The 23,533-nt window shown below is 45.5% G+C and overlaps 1 long non-coding RNA gene across 1 annotated transcript; it reads right to left on the bottom strand.

Moving 5' to 3' along the window:
* Nucleotides 1-498: 498 nt before the first annotated feature.
* LOC144295757 (uncharacterized) lies at nt 499-22,944 on the bottom strand. Its single transcript, XR_013362850.1, has 5 exons — nt 22,781-22,944; nt 18,208-18,429; nt 15,452-15,505; nt 2,944-3,269; nt 499-1,813 (listed from the first exon to the last, which is right to left on the bottom strand). It is a non-coding gene; the product is annotated as an uncharacterized LOC144295757 (long non-coding RNA).
* Between the last annotated feature and the right edge of the window lie 589 nt (nt 22,945-23,533).

Raw genomic sequence — 23,533 nt, 5'->3', positions numbered from 1 at the left:
AAAAAAAAAAAAAACAAAAAAGAGATGGCCCAGACCTTCCAGAAGCTCAGGGACAGGAGGGTATGGGAAGGGCTGCCCTTGTGCTGAGCATCAGAGATTCAGAGGAGCTCAGATTCACTATTTTTAAAAATATTTTTAGTTGAAGTATAATGGACATACGATACAAGTTTCAGATGTACAATATATGATTCAACAATGATATACATTATGAAATGCTCACTGTGATAGGTATAGTTATCATCTATCTCCATTGAAAAGTTATTACAATATTATTGACTATATTCTCTATGCTGTCCTTCCCACACCTGTGACTTATTTATTTCATAATTGGAATTTTGTTACCTCTTAAGCCCCTTCACCTATTTGGCCTCTTCAGTCACCCCCTACCCCTCCCCTCTGGCAACCGCCAGTTTACTGTCCACATTTATGAATCTGTTATTTTTGTTGTTGTTGTTGTTTGTGTGTTGGTTCATTTGTTTTGTTTCCTAGATTCTAAATATAAGAGAGATCACAAAATATTTGTCTTTCTCTCTCTGACTTACTTCACTTAGCATAATGCCCTATAGTTCCATCCATGTTGTTGTGAATGGCAATTTTTTGAGAGATGAACGGATAAAGAAGATGTGCTACATCTACACAATGGAATACTACTTGAAATCTTGTAATTCAGATTCACTCTTAGTCACTGATAATACCTGACCAGTGCCTCTAAGGCTTTTGATGGCATTTTAAGGTATTTACATTTGATTAGATCCCCAGGAGGTACAGAATAATTTCCATGCAAAACTACAGGACAAAAATTACAGAGGGAGAACCTGGCCGAGCCCTCCAACATGACCAAGAGAATGCCCATGATCCAAGCTCAGATTCTCATGCTACCCAGAAGTCTCTATTTTCCTTGCACTTACAGATATTTCAGGAGCCTTCTACATGGTCAAAATGATCAAAAGGCTCCTATAGGAGCCTTCCTGTCCTTGAACAACAGATTAGCGCTAATGTGTTAGCAGAGATTAATAGACTCCTACTTCCAAAAGCCCCCTCTCTTAGACTTTTTTTTAAATTTAATTTTATTTAATTTATTTTAAAAATTTTATTTATTTATTCATGAAAGATACACAGAGAGGGCAGAGACACAGGCAGAGGGAGAAGCAGGCTCCGTGCAGGGAGCCCGACGTGGGACTCGATCCCAGGACTCCAGGATCACAGTCTGGGCCAAAGGCAGTGCTAAACTGCTGAGCCACCCGGGCTGCCCTCTCTTAGACTTTGGATTTGGCGATGGGCTGATGGAGGCCATCTCCTTTGCTTTCATGCAGGGCTGCCTCTGAGCGGAGAATTCTCTTCCTCATAGCTGTGTCCTATGTAGCCACTAGCCCAGGAGCATTCCTATACCCCTTTGAAAAACAAGGTCTTTGGGGCCCAAAGGCAGATGTGGGGGAACCTGCAGGTGGAACACCCCACAAAGCTGGTCCAGCTCAACTCATGATCCCAAGTTGTGAAAAGTAACATAACTTCTTCAACATAGGCGACTAGAGCCTTCTTGGGTTTTCTTCTTTTCTGCAATCCCGGCCAAGTTTAAAACCAAAGATATTAGGACCTACTTGGGAGTCCATTTGATAGGACCAGAGCTGACAGAGGTAATCACAGCATCAAAAAATGGAGAGTTTGAAGAATCTGGAACAACCTGGCAGAGTAGCAATGCTATGGGACAGGGCTGCTGGTCTCAGACATGGATTTGGGGCATTTCTGGCTCAGCTCATCCCAGGCCTTCTATATTCACTAATTAATCTTCTGACTTGAATTTCCCAAATAGGCTCTATCAGAAAGAAAGATTCATTCATTTATTCAACAACTATATTGATCTCCTACTATTAGCCAAAATGAATTAATAGAAATTTAGTGAGAAGGTAGAAAAAGCAATAGCAAGAGGCCTCCATGTGGTGCGTGCTATAACGCAGGGAAGCCCGGAGTGTTATGGCAGCATGGAGGGGCATCTCAGAGGGTTGGGTCACTGGAAAATGATTGGATACTGAAGGAAAAGTATAATTCTAGAGACAAAGTGAAGGAAGGCATCCCAGGATGAGAGATCTACATGAATTAAATTGATGTGTGGAGGCATGAAATTAAGATATTGAACTCCCTGTGTCTGTGAGTTTGGGCTGCCCGAGTTGGTTATCTTGGGCCCACATCACCCATCCTAGTCTTGTTTCTAAGTCTCAAAAGTGCAGCCTAGAGAAGGTAGAAAATCAATCCGTGGAATTCTGAAACGTGGCCGCAACTGACCTTTTACCCCACTTGGAGCAAAATGGTGCAGGCCATCTAAGTATAGCTGCAGGGTAGGGAGGTGCTAGATCTAGAAAGGAAGGTTTGGGGACTAATTCCATTTTTTTAAATTTAATTTAATTTATTTATTTTAAAGATTTTATTTATTCATGAGAGACAGAGAGAGAGAGAGGCGGAGACACAGGCAGAGGGAGAGCCTCCACCCTCCTACAGGGAGCCTGATGTAAGGACTCAATCCCAGGACCCCAGGATCACAGCCTGAGCCAAAGGCAGACACTGAGTCACCCAAGTGCCCCTCTTTATTTATTTATTTATTTATTTATTTATTTATTTATTTATTTTTTAATTAAACTCTCTGCCCAACATGGGGCTTGAACTCATGACCCTGAAGATCAAGAGTCAAATGCTCTACTAACTCAGCCAGCCACACAGGATGGGGACTTATTTCAGAGGGCCTCGTAGGTGATACCGACAGGTTGCTACATGTCTCATGAGCATAGAATTGTCCGTATGTTATCAACTTGTTCTATACTCAACTTGAGGCACCAGGGCCATATTTAAGCTGGAATAGACATTGTTGAAAGTGGTGATTTGGCAACCATTCTTATCTTTAGGATAAGTGGAGGATGGTGAATGGGAGGGCGCAGGATGGGGTGGACATACCAGTACTAAACTGCAAAAATGTTGGATGGCTGTACTTTCCCTCATCAGCTTTTAGCTCCATTCATGGAAGATGTCTTCTTGCTCTTTTTACTCTTCAACCTTACTGTTGGCTTCCTTATGTACCTGAGGCTGGAATCCCAGATGGGGAGGTGATACATCTTAGGCCACGTTCAAGGGAGGAACTCGCTTCTCAAGTCTCAATTCCAAGATAAATATGTCGTTCCTGCCATACACTTAGCTTCCAAAAACACAGCCGTGAGTAAATGCTTCATGCAATGCAATGCCAGAGGTATAATTAAACTTCAAAAGGGTATTAATTGCATCACCTTCAAGAAAAGTGTAGAAAAAGAAAGGCATTACTGAAAGGCAAACTCAAACATCCCGCCACCTAAATTCATCTTTGGGAGAAAGAAAATAAACTGGAGTGATTTCTTGGGGCACCCAATTTTCTCAAGCAGGCCTCCCATTCAAGTTGTATTAGGAAAGGGAGTGCGTGTGCTCATGTCTAGCCGTCTTTAAATCCAACCTTTATGAAAAGACACCTTCCCGGATTCTAGTTACCATCATGCCTCCTGAGCAAAAGAGGGAATGAATGTGAAAATAGCTTGCAACATTTAAAAAACAAAACATATCATTATTCCCTGCTAATCTTTTTCAGGTTTTTAAGATCACATTTGCTGGGAAAAGTCAAGAGCAAGGCCCCTAGACACAGATGGCTTGTTGCAAATTCTAGCAAGTCTTTCTGCTCCATGACCTTGGGTAAAGTACCTGACCTGTCTGAGCCTCAGGATCCTCAACCATGAAGTAGAAGCTCCAAGTAACTCCTTGGTCAGGGAGTTGTGACAAAGCTGAAATGAATCATTCCACAGATAAACTTGGGGGTCGGCTTGCCTCATACTAAATAGCCAGGGAATATCAACACTTATTATGGTTTAGATTGTTCCCACCAGGAACCCTGGATCTCAGGCTCTGTCCAGGATACTCCAGTCAGTTGTTTTGCAAAGACAGACTCTGTCCCCTGAATAAAATATCTGCTTCTCCCCTCAGCTAACACCTTCAAAATGCATGTTTTTGAGGACCTGGGCCAGCGGATGTGGAGCGGGCGGCTCATAAAAAATCAGATTAAAGTCAGTGACATCTTATCCATTTGTGAAAGGCAGCACTTCAACTGTGAAATAATCTGGACTTTTAGGGAAGAATTGTGCCAGGAGAGTCTCCACTCCAAACCTATTTCAATAAAGACGCATCAAGCAGAGAAGCACCATATATCACTATTTATGATCCCCAGAGTCATATTTTACCAAAGTTCCAGGTAACTAAGGATGATCTTGATACAATCTTTCAAAGACAGAAATCCTAGGGAAAGCAAACAAAACTTCAAAGTGAAAACAAAACAAAACAAAAAACCACAACTTGACAAATGACAGAAAGAAAACCCAACCTGCTCTTAGACCTGTAGAGGAAAACCCAGACTGCTTTTATTTTATTTTATTTTTAAGATTTTATTTATTTATTCATGAGAGACACAGAGAGAGAGAGGCAGAGACACAGGCAGAGGGAGAAGCAGGCTCCACGCAGGGAGCCCGACGCGGGACTCGATCCAGATCCCGGGTCTGCAGGATCACGCCCTGGACTGAAGGTGGCGCTTAAACCGCTGAGCCACCGGGGCTGCCCCCCAACCTGCTTTTCTTATATTGCATGTAGCCACCCCGGCTTGTTTGACTTTAAAATATTATTAAAAAAAAAAAAAAAGCCAAATCAATTTTCACAAACTGATCAGCGTGGCTCACAAAAAGCAAGCATTTGGTTTGTCAATTAGTTGGCAGCCTGACTTGGGATTTTAAGTTTTGCTATCCAAATTATCATAAAGCTTTAAAATGTAAGGAAAGAGAGAGGGAAAGTCTTGCCCTTAACTTGTTCTGGGCTCTCTTGTTTGCTTGAAGTGAGTCTCTACTTAATACCTTCAGAATTTGCTCTTGCCTTGAAGCAATAGACAAGTATGTGCTGCTCTGTTCTAAATATGGGAACAGCCAGTACAAATAGAAGATTGAAGATTTGCTTTGAAGCTCAATGTTGCCAATGTAGAACCTTTCCCGAAGGCTGGGAGCAGGCAGCAAGGCGCTGCAGAGTGAGAGCTCCCGGCTTTTAACGGCTAATATATTAATTCTGGGTGGTGTCTGGTGAGACCAAAGGTCACGAATCTGCTTTTGACCTTAGTACTAATGGCAATCCTGTGGGAATCCTGAGAGTGGCTGAATGAGCGCTGTGATAGTACTAAGAATTAATAATGATGATAATGTCCTATGTTTCTTCTTTTAGTGCCTATCGCCCAAAGATTTCGAATCACTTCAAGACCAATTGTCTCACCCACCATTGACCTATAACTGGCTCAGGCACAGAATATTGCCCAGTTGTCAAGAATACAGCCACCCCAAGCCTGTTTAAGCATGAACTGAAGAAAGATACCCATTGAAAATTAAAGTGTAAATTTTAGGTAGGCAGGTTATAATTATCCACTTGAAATGAAGCCAAGAAATGAAGTTTAATACCCTTCTTTTGTGAGAAGCACCCAGGCAACGTTCCTAACCATAAACAGACCTCAGATTTTCATCTCCTCTAATTCAGGGTTTCTCAACTTTGGCATTATTGACATTCTGGGCTGGATAATTTTCTGCTGTGGGGTAGACGGGCTGTTTTGTGCACCACAGGTGTTTAGCACCATCCTGGGCCTCCCCGAAATACCATTAGTGCAGGCGTGCGCACACCCAGTTGTGACGATTGAAAATGTCTCCAGACAGTGCCAAATGAGGGGGGAAGGGAGGCAAAATCGCCCTTAGTGGAGAACCGTGGCTCTAAATGAAAACATTTGCGAAGCACGTTAGAAACTACTGCACTACCAGAATCTTTCATTCCTCCAAGTTGCTTGAAAGATTCCTCATGAAGGAGGGACAATTATTGGCCTAGGGCTTTTAGGATTTCAGAGAGTCTTCTATTATAAAACAGGTGAACTTCGATCCTAACTTTGACTATGAAACTTAGATTATGAAATTAGATCCCCCTCCCTCACCCAGGAAAAACAAAAATCAAAGAAATAACATATCCCCTAGACTATCAAATGTGACCCTCCCCTGGGTGGCAGGGGATCTGTTTCTGGCATATAACTCCCCCTCCACGTGGCTGTGGTTGATTGTAACAGTATGTGGCTGTGACAGCTTTAACATCCACATTGCCTACCCACCTCTCAGACTTCCTGGGGTCAGAATTTCTCTCTTCTGGAATCCACAGCATCTGTCAAACAGCAGAACTGAGGCCTGCACCTAGCCACCTGCACGCACTGTGATAACGCCAGTTCCCTCTCTGACCAAGGCCCATTACCTGCAACTCCTCATCCTCCCCGACAACATGCACCCAGGCACACAGCCTGCCAGGACCTCAGCTGCAGGAGCTTACCCTCCCTGCCTGGTGCATACCCCAGATGGTGTGGCTTTCAAACTTTTTTCACCATGGCTTACCGTATTTTCCATTATGTCCCCTCCCCCCGCCAGTTCTCATATACAAAAATACATTGTGTTTTTAAGCCGTGATCTGAATTTATTTTGGACTTGCAGAAAAGTTGCAAAAATCCTGCAGACAACTTCCATATATACTTTGCTATGGTCCAGATGCTTGTATCACCCCAGAATTCCTACGTTGGAATTTTATGCACAAAGCGATGGTATTAAAGGGTATGGCCTTGGGAGGTGAGTAGGCCATGAGGAAGGAGCCTACAAGAATGAGATTAGTGCCCTTACAAAGGGGAGCTCCAGAGAGCTCCCTGGGCCCTTCCACCCACTGAGGACACAGCAAGAAGGCACCATCTATGAACAAGGAAGTGGGTCCTCACCAGATATGGAATCTGCCAGCACCAGGACCTTGGACTTCCAACCAACAGATCTGTTAGAAATAAACTGCTGTTTATATGCCACCCAATCTTTGGCATTTTATTATAGCAGCTGGAATAGACGAAGCCATTCTCATCCCGCTTCCTCTAGTACAATGATCAAAACCAGGAAACTAACGTTGGAGCTGGACTATTAACCAGACCAGAGACCCCAATTTCCCACTAATGTCCCTTTCCTGTACCAGGACCCCTTCAGTGTCTCATATTGCATTTTGTCATTTCTCCTTGGTCTCCTGAATCTATGTGAGTTCATCAGTCTTTTGTTGACTTTTATGACCTCGACACTTAGAGAGTGTTGATCAGTTATGTTGTCAAATGTCCCTCCACTGCAGTTTGTCTGATATTTTTTCAAAATTGCACTGAAGACAGACATTTTTAGCAAGAATGCCACAGAAATAATGCAGCCCCCCCAAATATATCTTTTTGAGATTGAAGTGCAGTTGACACAAAAATATATCTTACACAGAAATTTCATGAAACTGTATCCTTGCTATGTGAGATACACTCTGACATTTTCTGTTATTATTTTACATGCTGGTTTTATAGCCATATTGTTTCACAGTCCTCTAATGGGTGAGAAAACACCGCCCTGGCCAGCTGACACTGGAATCTTCTTCCTCTGACCGGTTCTTTCTGGACTCTCTTTCCTTTCTCTGCCTCAGTGACACCATGCAGATTGTTGGTTTTGTTTGTTTGTTTTTGCTTCCTCTCTGACCAGCTCTTTCTTGTAGGTTCTTGGACTCTCTGTTCTCCCCTGTCTGTCTGATCACACTGAGCTGACCCCCTCTTTTTTTCCCCTGCATATAGGTGACCTCATCCTTGCTCTCCTGGCCATGTAAGGCCTTGACTTCCAGCTGCCTCAAGGAATTTTGAGGTGGGTACCTTGCTTTCATGCTAAACTCTACAGGACCAAAAGGACCTTTACTTCATGCTCTTCCCCTCACAAACTGAATCCCCTTCCCCTCCTGTACCTGTCACTGGTATACCTGTCTTCCCCCTTATTTATACGCGGGGAGCTTGCTGCCCTACACCTGGAATGTCATCCAGTCAGCTCCTTTCTTCTCTATTTCCCAATCCAGTGGTTCCCAAATTTTAGAAAACACCAGAATCACCCATAGGGCTTGTTAAAGACAGATCCCTAGGACCCACCCCCAGAGACTCTGATCCAGTAGGTCAAGAGGGGGGGGGCACCTCAATTTTGCATGTCTAACAAGTTCCCAGGTGAGGCTCAAACTGCTTTGAGACTGGATGCGTTCATAGATGAATTTCAGAGGTACCATGTGCTTCCTGGACTGTGGAGAACCAGCAGTGGCTCCCTGTGGGTCACGGGGGAATATCCACACTCCCTACCTAGTCAGCGGCACCTTAAGCCTGTTACCCTACCCACCCCCCACCCACCCCCCACTCTCGGGAAATGGAAAGCCCTGTTTGTCCCATCTCCTTGCAAGGACTCAAATCTCCCCCATTGTGCAGGGATTATCTCCAGACCAGCAACCCCAAAACACTTTTTACTTCTTCAGCCTTCATGGAGTTCTTTCTTCTGGTACTTGGTGGGTAATGAAAGTTGATGATTAGAATTGCCAGGTTTCCTTCCTTTCTCACCAGAGGGTGCTCCCAGGGTCCTAGACTGGTTCATAGCGAGTTGTTCTTATTTGTTCTCAGTGCACTTTGTTCCCTTCTTTCATTGTGACTTCTAGCACATCCACCTTTCACCTTACACGCTTTCCTATACCCGTGCTGAAACGCACCACACACACACACACACACACACACACACACACACACACACGGGGGCAAGCACTGGTTTGGGGCTCGGCCTGAAGCCGACAGAGCCCAGGTCAATGTTTCCCAGAGAGTCACCTGGCTAACCTCGGTAGGTGAGCTTAAAACAAACCTAGTGAGGAGCGCCTGGCTGGTCAGTTGGAAGAGCATGTGACTCTTGATCTCTGATCGTGAGTTTGAGCCCCAAGTTGGGTGTAGAGATTACTATTAAAAAAAAATCACTTAAAGAAAAAAAAAAGGAGTGAGACTAGTGAGACTTTGCCCTCTCTTTCAAGGACCGGCTGATTGCGGAGGCGGGTCCTTGTGCTGACTTGGCCGCGCTGCGCCAGGAACAGGTGTGGGCTGGCTGGCTGAGGATGTCCAGGAGGGCCACGGCAGGGGGGCATTTGGGCTCCCCTGTACGTGAACATGAGTCCATTTAAAAAAATCTTTTCGAAGGGCACCTGGGTGTCCCAGCGGTTGAGCATCCGCCTTTGGCTCAGGGCGTGATCCTGGGGTCGCGGGGTCCTGGGATCGAGTCCCCGTCGGGCTACCAGGGAGCCTGCTTCTCGAGAACCTCTGCCTGTGTCTCTGCCTCTGTGTGTCTCTAATGAACAAAAAGATGGAATTAAAAAAAAAATCTTTTCGAAGAAGGTCCAAAGAAAAGATCGTGTTGGGTCCTTGGAAACGGAATCCAGAAGTGTCTGGCAGAGGAGCGGGTTCCGGGTTCCGCGCCGAGCGGCCCCTCCCCGCCGGCGGGGGTGGGGGGGGGGCGGGGACCTGCACTGCCGCGTGCCACCGGCAGGTGTCTCTCTCCTGGCTCCGGGGCCCGCCGTGAACTCCCCAAATGGAGGCTCCGGGAGGCGGGGGCAGCGCGGGCCCCGCGCCCCGCCGGGCCGCCCTCTGTCCCCGCCGCATCCCGCCCCCCCCCCGCCCCCAGCGTCACCTTTGAAACGCTTGGTGGCGGCGCGGGAGTGGGCGGGAGCCGAGCAGCCACTAGCCGCGGGCGGCGGCGGACTCGACCAGCCTCCCCGGCCTGCGGACCTGCGGGCCCTGCCCCCTCGGGCTCCTGCGGGCTGCGGAGCGCGGCCGGGCGCCCGGTGACCGCTGCAAGCCCGTCAGTCAGTGCAGGACCGGTACCCTGGGCCGTTCTGTCCCATATTTCCGCTCACCTTCCCAAAACCGGTAGGAAGGAGGGCCTGCTGTCCTAACATCTTTTCCCTTTAGGGATATTCAGTTTCCTAACATGTCCTGTTTTGAAAGAGGCCCATTTATTGGGCAATGTCAGCAGCTGGGTAGGTGCAAGTGGGGCCAGTTGTACCTTATTATTCTTCTTAGTTTTTAAAGTTTTTATGTTTTTATTTATTTAACAAATGTTTATTGATTGTGGATGGGGTCCTGGGCACAGTATGGGAGATTCAGTGGTGAGCAATGAGCAAGGACTTAGATCCTTCCCTCATTATCCAGACCACCAAGGAAATGAGTTCTCAGGGACCCTGGGTGTGTTAGTGGTTGAGCCCTCCCCTCAGGTGGTAGTCCCAGGATTCTGGGATCCAGTCCTGTATCAGGTTCTCCGCAGGGAGCCTACTTCTCCCTTTGCCTATGTCTCTGCCTCTCTTTTTGTCTGTGTCTCATAAATACATAAATAAAATCTTAAAAAAAAAAGAAGAAGAAGAAGAAGAAATGGGTTTTCAGGTCACAAGATGTATGTGGTGTCCATTATTTGAGAATCCAAAACAATATGGAAGAAAAAAACCACCCTCATACCAAAATATGCAATCTGTGCCATTGGTTAGAAAAAGGTTAATGCAGGCATGCATTCCTTTGGAACTTCTCAGGTCATTTAATAGTAACAAACAAACAAACAACCTTTACTGAGGACTGAATTTGGGGCTGGGGTTGTGCTAGGTGCTGGGGATATAATGGTAACACGCTGCACCCCTGTCCTTAAGAAACGATCAACCCTGTGTGCAGTAGACCAGTAAAGCATAAAGGACAATTTCGATCTGACCCTGGTGCCACCCTGGCTAGCTGTCTTGATTCCACTAATTTAGTCAGTAAGGCACAAGAGGACCCAGGAAAGAGAGGCCTAGCCACCAGCACTGGGTAGGCCCAAAAGCCAGCCCAAACAATACAGAGTCCCACAGGAAAGCCAGCATGAAAAGGTGATGCCCAGGGAAGAACAACCATTGTTTCATACTTCAGGACCAAGTAATAGAAGCATCCCAATTTCTCATCTTGGGTCTGTTCTGGCTTCATTAACCCATTGCTGTACAAATTCATTTCCTGGAAAGTTCCTAAGAATTAGTGTCACACATCCATATACCCTTTCCTTCTCATGAAACTTTGTTCTAGAATCAAGCTGATGTTGGGAGAAAAAGAAGGTTCACTCGCATGTCTGCCTTTATATGGCTCAGGAGTTGCTGTTTTAATGTGCTGAAATTATGTTTGGGCTTGTTTGCTTTTTAAAATAAATTTTACAAATTTAGAGTTTCAGGAAAGACTTTTAGGTTAACAGAACACGAGCCGTGGGGTTCCAACCTCAGCCATTTACAGACAGCAAAATTCTCATCACGCAGCCAGAGAAACAGTCACAAATTCCCATGACACACTTTCAAGCTCTATCTCTGTTCTTGGCCTGCTTCAGGACTGTGGGAGTAAGTCATTGCTGGAGATATTAACTGTAAGGCGCCTGGAATCCCTCCACACTGATATTTTGTCCCCTTTTCCCCAAGTGAGAAACGCAGTCCTCTGCAAGCCCCTTTATGGTTTTTTGTTCTGTTTTGTTTTAATTTATAAAAACACATAGATCTCTATGTTCAATATTCTCTGAGCTCTGTGTTATACATTTAGTGCTATTTTCCAAAAGAAAACGTTTGCCTCATTGAAAAAGCATACCAACATCTTGTTGACTCTTTGTCTATCTGTCCATACCAGGATAATTCCTGACTACCTAAATTGCTCTAGTAGTCACAATGGGATAATTCATTTCCTTTCTCAGCTGCTGAGTGCTAAAATCATTCTCCTTGGGACAGATGCCATGTCTTATCTAGAAAGATACTGAGAAAGCAACATTTGTGATTATTTATAAGGCTGGTGAGCACATTGGGCATGTGAATAAGAAAAATTAGGTACATTTTGATCATTCTTGAGATGCTGTCAGAGAACAGAGAATGACACACAATTCACATAAGATCAGTCTTTCTCCTCTAAATCTCACATATTCCTAAGCACGCTTCAGAAAATAGGCATCGTTTCTACAAATTGAATCCCATTATCCCATTCAAAACATTGAAAATGTGTTCACACAGGAAAACTATTTCAGTAGACCACATTCAGAAATGTTTCAACAAGAAGGAGGTGGCCTGGGACAATCTCATAAAATTTGGAATAGGTCTCATTGAATTCAAGTCCCAAACAATGCCTCTGACAAGTGACTTTCTCACACCTGAGGAAACGTGCCCTATGGCAGGGAGGCTCCAAGTGGCCCACTCCTTCCAATGCTTAGAAATATTTATTTATATAGAACCTGAGAGTCCCAAAGTTCCTTGCCTTGAGTGCCTACTCATCATTCTAACCTGGCCATGTGGGTGGGAGAGGCCCCTTCCACCAAGCAGCTCTTCCAATGTTTGACAGCTCTCAGAGGCTGTTTTGTGAGTTTGCAGTATGGCCTTTGAGTTTATCAAAATGTGCTCATTGGGAACCTAAGGTATATCAGGAACAAGCGATGGATCAGGGAAGCAAACAAAGCCCCAGCCCTCCTGGATCTTACATTCTATTGTGAAGACAGACAATAAACAGTTAAGTATATTTATAACATAATGTTAGATACTGATTAATATACTAAAGGACAAGCAAGGTAAAGAGACTGGGAAATAGTAGTGTTTCTTTAGATTGGGAGGTAAAGGAGGTCTAAAGGAGGTCTAAATGAGGAGGTGACTTTTGAGCAAAGACCTGACTGAATGGAGGGGATGAACCATGTGACATGTGAGGGGAAGAGCAAAGACCCTACAAAGATAAATGCTTGATGTTTGAGAAGTATCAAGGAGGCCAGCCACACTGAAATGGAGAAAAAGAGAGAAATCAGAAGGGTAGCCAGTAGTCATGTGGCCTTGAAGGTCTAGGGCCACACTTTGCTGTCTTGAGAGCAGGGACACAACATAACTTCAAGACTCTTTCCATATTAGCTAGTATCCAAGATCTATAAAGAACTTATTAAACTCAACAGCAAAGAAACAAACAATCCAATCATGAAATGGGCAGAAGACATGAACAGAAGTTTCACCAAAGGAGACATACACATGGCCAACAAGCACATGAGAAAATGCTCCGCATCACTGGCCATCAGGGAAATACAAATCAAAACCACAATGAGATACCACCTCACACCAGTGAGAATGGGGAAAATTAACAAGGCAGGAAACCACAAATGTTGGAGAGGATGTGGAGAAAGGGGAACCCTCCTGCACTGTTGGTGGGAATGTGACCTGGTGCAGCCACTCTGGAAAACTGTGTGGAGGTTCCTCAAAGAGTTAAAAATAGACCTGCCCTATGACCCAGCAATTGCACTGCCGGGGATTTACCCCAAAGATACAGATGCAGTGAAACGCTGGGACACCTGCACCCCGATGTTTCTAGCAGCAATGGCCACAATAGCCAAACTGTGGAAGGAGCCTCGGTGCCCATCGAAAGATGAATGGATAAAGAAGATGTGGTCTAGGTATACAATGGAATATTCCTCAGCCATTAGAAATGACAAATACCCACCATTTTCTTCAACGTCGATGGAACTGGAGGGTATTATGCTGAGTGAAATAAGTCAATCGGAGAAGGACAAACATTATATGGTCTCATTCATTTGGGGAATATAAAAATTAGTGAAAGGGAATGAAGGGAAAAGGAGAGAAAATGAGTGAAAATATCAGTGAGGGTGACAAAACATGAGAGACTCCTAACTTTGGGAAACGAACAAGGGGTAGTGGAAGGGGCGGTGGGCGGGGGGTTGGGTGACTGGGTGATGGGCACTGAGGGGGGCACTTGGTGGGATGACCACTGGGTATTATGCTATATGTTGGCAAATTGAACTCCAATGAAAAAAAAAAAAAGACTCCATATTAGTTTGCTGTCTTCTCTACATAGTCTAGCTGATCAAAGCCACCATAAAATATAGTCACCCAGAATTGCCTTCAGTATCCAGGAGAGGCCTAACATGCAGAGTAGAGCAAGACCATACCCTCCTTTATTCTGGACATAATATTTCTTTTTTTTTTTTAAGATTTATTTATTTATTCATGGGAGACATGGAGAGAGGGAGAGACATAGGCAGAAGGAGAAGCAGGCTCTTCACAGGAGCCCGATGTGGGACTTGATCCCAGAGCCTAACCACTGAGCCACCCAGGCGTCCCTGGACATAATATTTCTATTAATACAATCCAAGGCTTCTCATGTAGTATTTTAAGAAGTCATTTATTTTTTCTTTTGCATATTGGACTCTTAAACCACACTCCCTACCCGAGTCTCTTCTCCACCCTCATCTTCCTGTTCTCTAGACTAACATCTACTGTTATAGTGGAGCTTTGGGAAACATCCTAAGCACCAACTGGTGGCCGACTCCTAACAAAATCTTTACAGGTACATTTTTACATTTGCTTTATCCTTGTTTCACTTAAACATTCCAGGTTCCAAACACCCTGAACCTGTTTGAATAACTTTTAGGTGCATAACTGTGGGATACTTCTCTATTAAATTCTTATTAGATTTGACACATTGTTCTCTGTATTTTATTTTATTTTTTTTAAGATTTTATTTATTTATTCATGAAAGACACACAGAGAGAGAGAGAGAGAGAGAGGCAGAGACACAGGCAGAGGGAGAAGCAGGCTCCATGCCGGGAGCCCGATGTGGGACTCATCCCGGGTCTCCAGGATCAGACCCTGGGCCGAAGGTAGCACTAAACCGCTGAGCCACTGGGGCTGCCCACATTGTTCCCTTTAAAAACATTTTTGGACCCTGGCTTCTAGTCTCTTCACATATAAACTTTTTTCCCCATATTTGTCACCAACAGACTTCTTCAGGATATCATTTATAACAATATTGTACTGAGTGAGGCTGAAGGTAGATTTCTGTGGCAAGTCACTAGGGACCTCCATCAAAATTGAAATGGATCCATTTCAAGACTTTTGGGAAGTGACTGTTCAACCAGCTACAAATCAATCTAATTTGCCCTACTTCTACCCTATATCTCTCCATGAATTGACAAGGACACTCTAAAAGATTTTTGACTAATGCCATACTGAAATGTACATGCATTGCTTTGACCCTCCAGCCCAACCATGCTGTCAAACAAATGAATGAAGTTCTACTTACACCTCACAGTTCCCATTTTCTTTGGCACCTCTCTTTTACCAATTCTAGGCTTTTCTTCCTGGCCTAAGGCTCAACTAACATCAGTCATTGGTCACAACTGGAAGCTTGCTTTCTCCTTTTTACTGTAACTGCACAATACAATTTCATCTTCTTAAATGTATTATACACATAACTGAAAGGTTGTGAATCAATTGTGATAATATGAATCAAATTTTAGGTGTACAATGAGCTGTTCATTCAGTCAATAAGGTTATTGATCACTCCCTCTGTAAGACCAGTATAGTATTTCTAAAATGAAAAACCTTTTCGTAATGCAAGTACAGTGCTTTCTAATGTAGATTTGTTTACCTACAGTGAATTTCCTCAAAACATATCATACTTTTAAACACAATGATAACAGACTAGGGCTGCTGTAACTTGAATCACCAGTAAATCTAATACCTATCAAATGATGTCCTCCTGACAGGAAACTCTTCAACCTCAAGTCTTCAGACTCTGTAAAATAAACAGTATTCTTTTAAATTGGTAGTTTATGTGAATATAAACAAAAGCAGTTTCATCTAGTTTTACATTGATCTTGAATTTTCACATCATCATTGTTTCTCCTTTGCAAACCAGATCACAGATCTCTGTGAGGACAGGGATCGTATTTGTTTTACCCTTCACTGTCTTCACAGAATAAGGCACAATACACAGAACCTATGTACTGGTGCTCAGTTGATATTTCTGGAACAGATAAAATGAGGAATAAATGAATATGTGTAAAAAATGATACTTCATCTGTTCATAAAATGATTTTAATTTTGCTTGGGATCAAATGTGGCCATGACCACTGCGTTCTAGAAAGAAACTTCAAAAATCACGTCTGATGCATAAATAATAGTAAAACTCTTGATTAGCAATTCTTAAACATGTGGTCTCAGAATCCCTATACACTCTTACAAAAATCATTGAGAATCTCAAAGAGTTTTTTTCTTATCTAGAATATATCTACAAGGCTTACCATATTAGAATTTTTTTAAAAATTAAATATTTTCTAATTCATTTAAAATAATTGCAATAAGCCCAAAATACACCAACAAAAGTATGTTTTATGAAAATAAGTTTTCAAAACAAAAATAGTGAAAAGAGTGACACTGTTTTAAATTTTTGCCAATCTCTTGAATATCTGGTTCAGTAGAAGACAGTTGGATTTGTATATGTGCTTTTGCATTCTGTCTGTGGTAATATTACATGACATGTAGCCTCCACAAAATTCACTGGACACTCATGACAGAATGAGAGAGAAAGGGGCAAGCAATGCCTTAGTATTATGAAAATACTAGGGGTGGTGGAAGGGGAGGAGGGCGGGGGGTGGGGGTGAGTGGGTGATGGGCACTGAGGGGGACACTTGATGGGATGAGCACTGGGTGTTATTCTGTATGTTGGTAAATTGAACACCAATAAAAATTATTTTATTAAAAAAAAAAAAGAAAATAGTTTTGATCTGTGGGCCCCCAGAAAGCGTTTTGAGGACCACAATGTTTCCTGCACTATATTTTAAGAACTATTTTAGAGGTTCACACTGTTTAAATAATAAGAATGATTTAATTCATAACATTTTCTTCTTCGCCTTGAATGTTATAAAGTTCATAACTAGGTTTACTAATCAGTTCAGGTCAGGAATTATAGCCTGCCGTCTTTTATCACTCTGTTCAATCACAAGCTGTTTGCTACATAGTTTTTACTTCTTTTTTAGTGTTAATGGCTTTTGGTCATTTTGTTGTTGTTAAAGATTTTATTTATTTATTTGACAGAGAGAGAGAGATAGAGAGCACAAGCAGGGGGAGCACTAGGCAGAGTGAGAGGGAGAAGCAGGCTCCCTGCTGAGCAGAGAGTCCTATGGGGAAGGCTTGATCCCAGGACCTCGAGGTCATGACCTGAGCCAAAGGCAGACATCCAACTGACTGAGCCACCCAGGTGCCCCTTCTTCTGTGTTTTTATTAGTTGCTTCTAATCCTTCTTGGAAATAGGTTTGGGTTTTTAAGCACATGTATATGTGCATTTACATATCTTGACACACAGAAGTTTATTTTATTTTATTTTATTTTTTGACACACAGAAGTTTAAAATTACACTAGCTAACTAGCACACATCAACAGGAAGAAAATATATATGATAGTCACATAAAAGATCAAGATGTTTGTTTGACGGGCTTTCTTAATAGAGCCCAGAGGATAGGAGTGGAATCTCCAGGAAACTGCTATCTAAATGGCTTCAGCTCTATGATAGACAATTTATCCCTCAAGAAATTAGGCTCCAGGGCAGCCAGGGTGGCTCAGCGGTTTAGTGCTGCCTTCAGTCCAGGGCCTGATCCTGGAGACCCAAGATCAAGTCCCACGTTGGGCTCCCTGTGTGGAGCCTGCTTCTCCCTCTGCCTGTGTCTCTGCCTCTCTCTCTCTCTGTGTCTCTCATGAATGAATAAATAAAATCTTAAAAAAAAAAAAGGAAATAAATAAGTAAATAAGGCTCTAGTGTCTGAATTGTGCCTCAAAACTCCCACCTGCACCTGCACCAGTCACTTCTTCTATATCAATAACTAATTTGAAGTCTAGGATAGTCGCACTTTTTTTTTTAAAGATTTTATTTAAAGATTTTATTTTTATTTTAAAGATTTCATTTCCCTTGCTGCCTAACCCAGCTGAGCTGATCACTGGCAACCAAGGTCTCAAACTTGTCTCAACCAAGGTCTTAACTGAGGCCAAGAGAGAGCCAGAGCCATCTGTGAGGTGTTTTTCTCTGTACAGCCTGGTCCCATGAAGGATCCTGGAGAGCATTGTAGGTCCTAAATATGCATGGACTCTCTGAGGGCTTTTATCAGGCAAAAACCTCTGTTGTGTCCGAGGCCAATTAGATTAGGAAATCGCATTTCCTCTGGCTTTCCATCCCCAGAGGGTAAATGTACAGATGATTGGAGCTGGCAATTGACTTCGTGGGGTAGTTTTTGCTGAGGGCACATACCCAGGGACTTGAGTGACAGAAATCCCCAGGTGCCAGGGAGAAGACTGGCAATTACGCTTCTGAGCACCTGCCTGTTGTTCCCAAAGCACTGACCCTCCGTGACTGGCAGGGCGACCCACTTTTAACCGTGCCAGTTTTTAGCAGCTGGAAACAACGAAGGGAGAGATAAAGATCCTGGAGGACTGATTTCTCCTTACCTGTTTTCTGAAGTCGTGAGATAACGTGTGACTAGCAGGCCGGCAGGATGTGGTGTGACATCCACGGAAAGTCAGCGCCACTGCCGCCTTGGAGGGGCTGCGTGATGGTGGGGTGGTCCACTCACTTCTCAGGGCCGAAGGTTTGCAGATGCGGGATGAGAAGATAGAACTCGATGGTCTTTAATATGCCTTTCATCTTCAACTTTCTACAGTCTTTGTGAGCTAGAAAGATTTACACAGAACTTCATCTTGATTTTATTACTTGTAGTTCATCTTCTTGTGACAGAGCCAGCGGCAGCCTGTGCGTGTGGAAGTAAGTGGCTCTCTCTCTGGCATGATTTAAGAGGTGCTGAAAGCCCGGAGTACCTCCCTCACTGTTCTGCCACTGCAAAGGCCTGAAGCTCCCGGGCCTCAGAGCCAGACCTGGGATCCAAGCCTTGTTTGTTGATGGTCTCAGTCAAATGGCAAACACATGCCCACTGTTTCTCACTGAGCACATAAGCCTGGACTTGCCTCCAGATTCCCTAGGAATGATACCAGGAATGGTATCCAGCAGAGGTACAACTGCCAGGAGAGGTCTGGGGCCCAGGGCATCCCAGTGGCTGACAGGCCTCACCGGCAGAGTCTGCAGGGTGGCCAAGGGCCAGATGAACAACTTGAGTCTTAGTCAACTGTATTTGCATTGGGTGGTGGCCTGTCAGCTTTGGGCACTGCCCTAGGCCTTGCTTCATTTTGATTTGCCTGATTCTCTTTCTCTTCCTGCAGGAAGGAGGAGGTTCTCTGACCAGTTTCCATGGCTCCCTCCTCAGTACCAGAAAGCAGGACATTAGGCCCCTGTAGGAGGAGAAGGTCCTTAGAGGCAGCCCCCTCAGTTGCATCTTCTACCATGGAGTCTGACATGACAAAAAGATTAGGGATAGTTGGCCACCTTGGAGAAAATGGCCTGATTCTGTTGTGGAGCAGCTGCTGGGACCAGAAGGCCCTTCCATCCATAGCGGGGATTCGTGACTACTCTTAGAGATGGCAGGCAGAACCATTTACTTTCTTCACTCCATTGTTCGCCTAAGGAACCTCAGGCCTACAGCCTCACTACCCACCACCAAAAACAAGGCTTGGGTATCAGGTTGTATGTTGTCGACCTCTTTCTGGTGGCTTTGATTCTTAACCTATAAAAATGGAGAAAGGGTAACCAGGAGAACTTCCTAGCACTCCTGTGGGGGATTTATTTATCAATATGGTAGCTGTACGAAGTTTAGAAATAAATGAACCATCAGATGGCACCCTGAGGTATTCCACGACACAGCATTTTAAACACAAATTCCCTCTGCACTCCATTAGAACATGTGTAGAACATTATATTTAACAGCCAGTCTTCCCACTGACTTTTTTTTTTTTTTTTTCCCACTGACTTTCTTAGAAGGCTGGGCTTGTCAAAACTTTATCTTATTTCCTTTTTTTCTTTTTAAAGATTTGATTTATTCATGAGAGACAGAGAGAGAGAGAGGCAGAGACATAGGCAGAGGGAGAAGCAGCCTCCATTCAGGGAGCCCGCTGTGGGACTCAATCCTGGGAGTCCAGGATTACACCCCTGAGCCGAAGGCAGATGCCCAACTGCTGAGCCACATATCTCATTTTCTTTAAAAGATTTTATTTATGTATTTATTTGAGAAACAGAGAGAGACAACACAAGCGAGGGGAGGAGGGACAGGCAGAGAGACAAGTAGACTCCTCCCTGAGCAGGGAGCCTGACTCAGGACTCCATCCTAGGACCCTGAGATCATGACCTGAGCCAAAGGCAGATGCTTAACCCACTGAGACTTTATCTCATTTTTGGGTGAGGATTAGGGTGTGTTCTGGTGACATATGAGTATATAGATGTCAACTAGTAATGAAAATATATCTGAAGCATAAAACATCCTGCATGGTATCTTGAAACATTCTGAAAACAAAACAAAACAAAACAAAACACAAAATCATCAGAGGAGCCTAACAGAAACAAGTGTGTTTTATATTTAAACAGGAAAGGAACACACATACGTTCTGAACCACAAATATCCCATCACCCTCACCACTCAGGTCTCCCTGGTCTCCAGAGTAAGTCACCCCGTTGCATACCATAGGAATAGGAACAGAGAATCCCAGTTTTCCCCGAGGTGTTCTTCACAGTCCAGTGGAGATTCTGGATGTACTGCAAGGGCCCCATTAAACCTCAGTTTCACTTGTCTTGTTGGTCTACCCCTCCTCACTACTATTTATTTCCTTTGTAGCAGAATGGTTATTTGGGGGAGAGCAAAAAAAAAAAACTATGGGATAGTCCAGTACTTTTGCTTTGGGATGCCAGCCTAGGGCCCAAGGAATTTCCCTAATGAGCCCTAAGGAGATTTGGGTTAACTAGAGATAATAGCTCTATAAGTACCCTTATAGAGCTCTGGAGAGAGGCTAGGAATTCAGAGATTCCTGCTAATGAAAGGCCTCAGGAACATCCCTTGGGGGGAAAAGATGCCCTCATTATGTCCGTTGTGAAACACAAGTCTGGAAGAACTGTGAGCAGGTACCTACCTGCAGAGCTACCTGACTGTCCTCCAAACCAGGCGTCAGTTCAAACTGTGTTCAAGCCGAACACCAGCTTATACTAAGTCAGGTTTTGAGTCTGGGAGTCAGATATAGATTTGAGTCTTGGGTCTGCCGCTAAGACCTGTGTGGTCATGGCCAAATCTCTTAGCCTACCCTGGCCTCAGTGTCCTGATGTGCTAAACGGAAGATCAAAGAGACCTACGCGACCCACTGAACTGGATGGGGATGGGAGGCTGGGGGAAACAAGACCCTGTGGCCACCATTTCTGGTGGCGGAAATGCCACACTGTCCTTCTGTGGGATTCTGCTGTCCAGGCCACCTTATCTTTACATCTACCTACCCCCCCCCCCCCAGGTGTCCAAATATGAAATTCCGCTCTAAAGGATCCGGTCTAGAGCACACCAGGACCATCTTGCTCCCCCTGTTCTCTTGCCTCCCCGGGCCTCTCTCTCTCAGTCCTCTCCTGGGTCCTCATTTCTCTCTAAAACCAAAAGTACTGCTGCGCTTTGATCCGTGCGAAACTTCCAGAGCAGAACCGTCGTTCAACTGAGAAGAGCCGGGCGCTGCCCTTGGGGCTGGGACCCCCGCCCCACAGAAGCTCAGAGTTTTGCGGGCGCAAACGCCAAGGCTGCCTGGGGCTCCAGGCCACCCCGCGGTGGAGCTGCCTGTAAACCTTCTCCTCGGATTTCGTGACTGAGCCCTGAAACCACATTCTGCCCAGATCTGGGTTTCCCGAAATGAGGGAGGCGGCCCCCAGGGGAGAAGGGAGGAGAGGGAGGGGCAGGAGGTGGGGGCAATGAGGTGGGAGGTGAGAGGGGGAGGGGCGCAGGGCAGGAGCAGACGCGTGGGGGAGGGGAGGGGAGGAGGAGAAGGAGAAGGAGAGGGGTGGGAGTCCGGGGGTTTGGAAGGAGGGGAGGGGGGTAGGAAGAATGGATGCATCAGAAGAGGGGTTGAACCGACGTGGAGGAAGGAAGGGTTGGAGGAGGTGGGAGAGGGAAGAAGGAAGTGGGAGAAGTGGGAGAGAGAAAGTGGGAGGGGGAGGAAGGTGGCAGGAAGTGGGGGCAAAGGTGGAGGAAGGGGGGTGGGAGGAGATGGGAGGCAGGGTAAGTGAGAAGGGGAGGAGGGGCTGGAGAGGGAAGAGGAAGGGAGAAGGGGGAGGAGGTAGGGGAGGGAAGAAGTGAGGGGAAGGAGGTATGGGGGAGGAAGAAAGGGCAGGAGACAGGAAGAAGGGGTGAGTAAGAAGAGGGTGGGGAGGATGAAGTGGAGGTAAGAGGACGTGGGAAGGAAGGGGTGCAGGAGGAGGTGGCAGAGGGAAGAAGTGAAGGACGGAGGTGAGCGGCGGGGGAGGGGCGGAGGCGGAGGAAGCGGGTAGGAGGAGGCGGGAGGGAGAAGTGAGGAGAAGGGGGAGACGCGGAGGGGAGGTCGCGGGTGGGCGGCGGTGGGAGCCGGGGGCGGGGGAAGAAGGGGTGAGTAAGAGCGGGGGGGCGGGGCGGGGGTGGAGGGAGGAGGAGCGCGCGCGGGCCGAGGGCGCAGAGCCGGCGGGGGCTGGAGGCCCGGCGCCCGGCGCGAGCCCTGCTGCCGGCAGCGAGGCGCATCGGGAACCCGGGCGCGCCGAGCAAGTCCCCTAGTTTCTCCAACGCCGGCGGCCGCGGGCCGGGGAGCGCCGCGGAGCCCTCGGGCAGCAGCCGGAGCCCCGCCCCGCCCGCCCGGTGCAGCCCCGCCCGGTGCAGCCCCGCCCGGTGCAGCCCCGCCGGTGGTAGGGGGGCGGCGGGGCGGGCGGGGCGCTGCCCTGTGGCCGGGCCCGCGCGGCTCCGGGAACTCGGCGCCGTCACGCTTCCGGGAGAGACGAGGCTTTTCTGCTCAGAAATCCGCCCGACTCCTCTGATGCGCTTTGCTTTTGCAGTGGAAAACTACAATAATAATTGAAAAAACAAAAACAGAAACAAAAAAGAACAAAAAACCCCCCAAACATAGCCATGAAAATGAGTGAAATTAGAACCTGCCGACTTCACTCCCTGGAGGCTTTCTGTGGGGTCTTGAGACTAGGAATCTCTGCGGGTCATCCCTGGAAGTGCCTTTCTCATCTGTCCACACTGATGCTCGCGCCTCTGTACTGCGTTTAACATCCTTTGACTGGTGACGTTGTGACGCTGTATTAACTTAGTGATGGTTTCTGCCTGGGTCCGTTAACGTCGCCTCACTTGATAACCTGAAATAAATGTCTACACGTTGCAAACCTGAAGACACCGAAGGAGAGGTATCTTTTTAACCCTGCGGTAAAATAGATTAAGAAAAAAAATCCCCAATATCGGAAGAGTGGAGTATTATTTAGACCATGGATATGTTAGAAACAACAAAAGCTCGTTGGCTTGTTTATTGTCATTCGTAAGTTAGCACTATGGAATCATTAAATAATAATAGGGATGAAAACTCAGTTATTGCAAACTTGCTGTTTTAGAACATATATCCTACGTAGTAAATCACTCGTTATTAGGTCTTTGGGTGTGGGAGAGAATTTCTGCTCTGAAACAGGGCTCACTTTGGTACCGAGAAGTTCCACTTGAGAAATCCACAAATGCAATTATTAGAAAGCAGATGCAGTATGGAGTGCTTACTAAACGGAAAGTTCTTCCCCCAGAGTTTACTCCATTTTCCTTTAAGACGTATTGGAAAAGCAGGGGATCACAAATTTAAAATTGGTCAATGCTAATCGATGGTCACTCCCAAACCGGAATAGTAAGGTTTTCACCTC

This window comes from Canis aureus, chromosome 24 (genome assembly GCF_053574225.1).
Source record: "Canis aureus isolate CA01 chromosome 24, VMU_Caureus_v.1.0, whole genome shotgun sequence".
NCBI lineage: Eukaryota > Metazoa > Chordata > Mammalia > Carnivora > Canidae > Canis > Canis aureus.
This window is presented reverse-complemented; position numbering and strand designations above follow the sequence as displayed.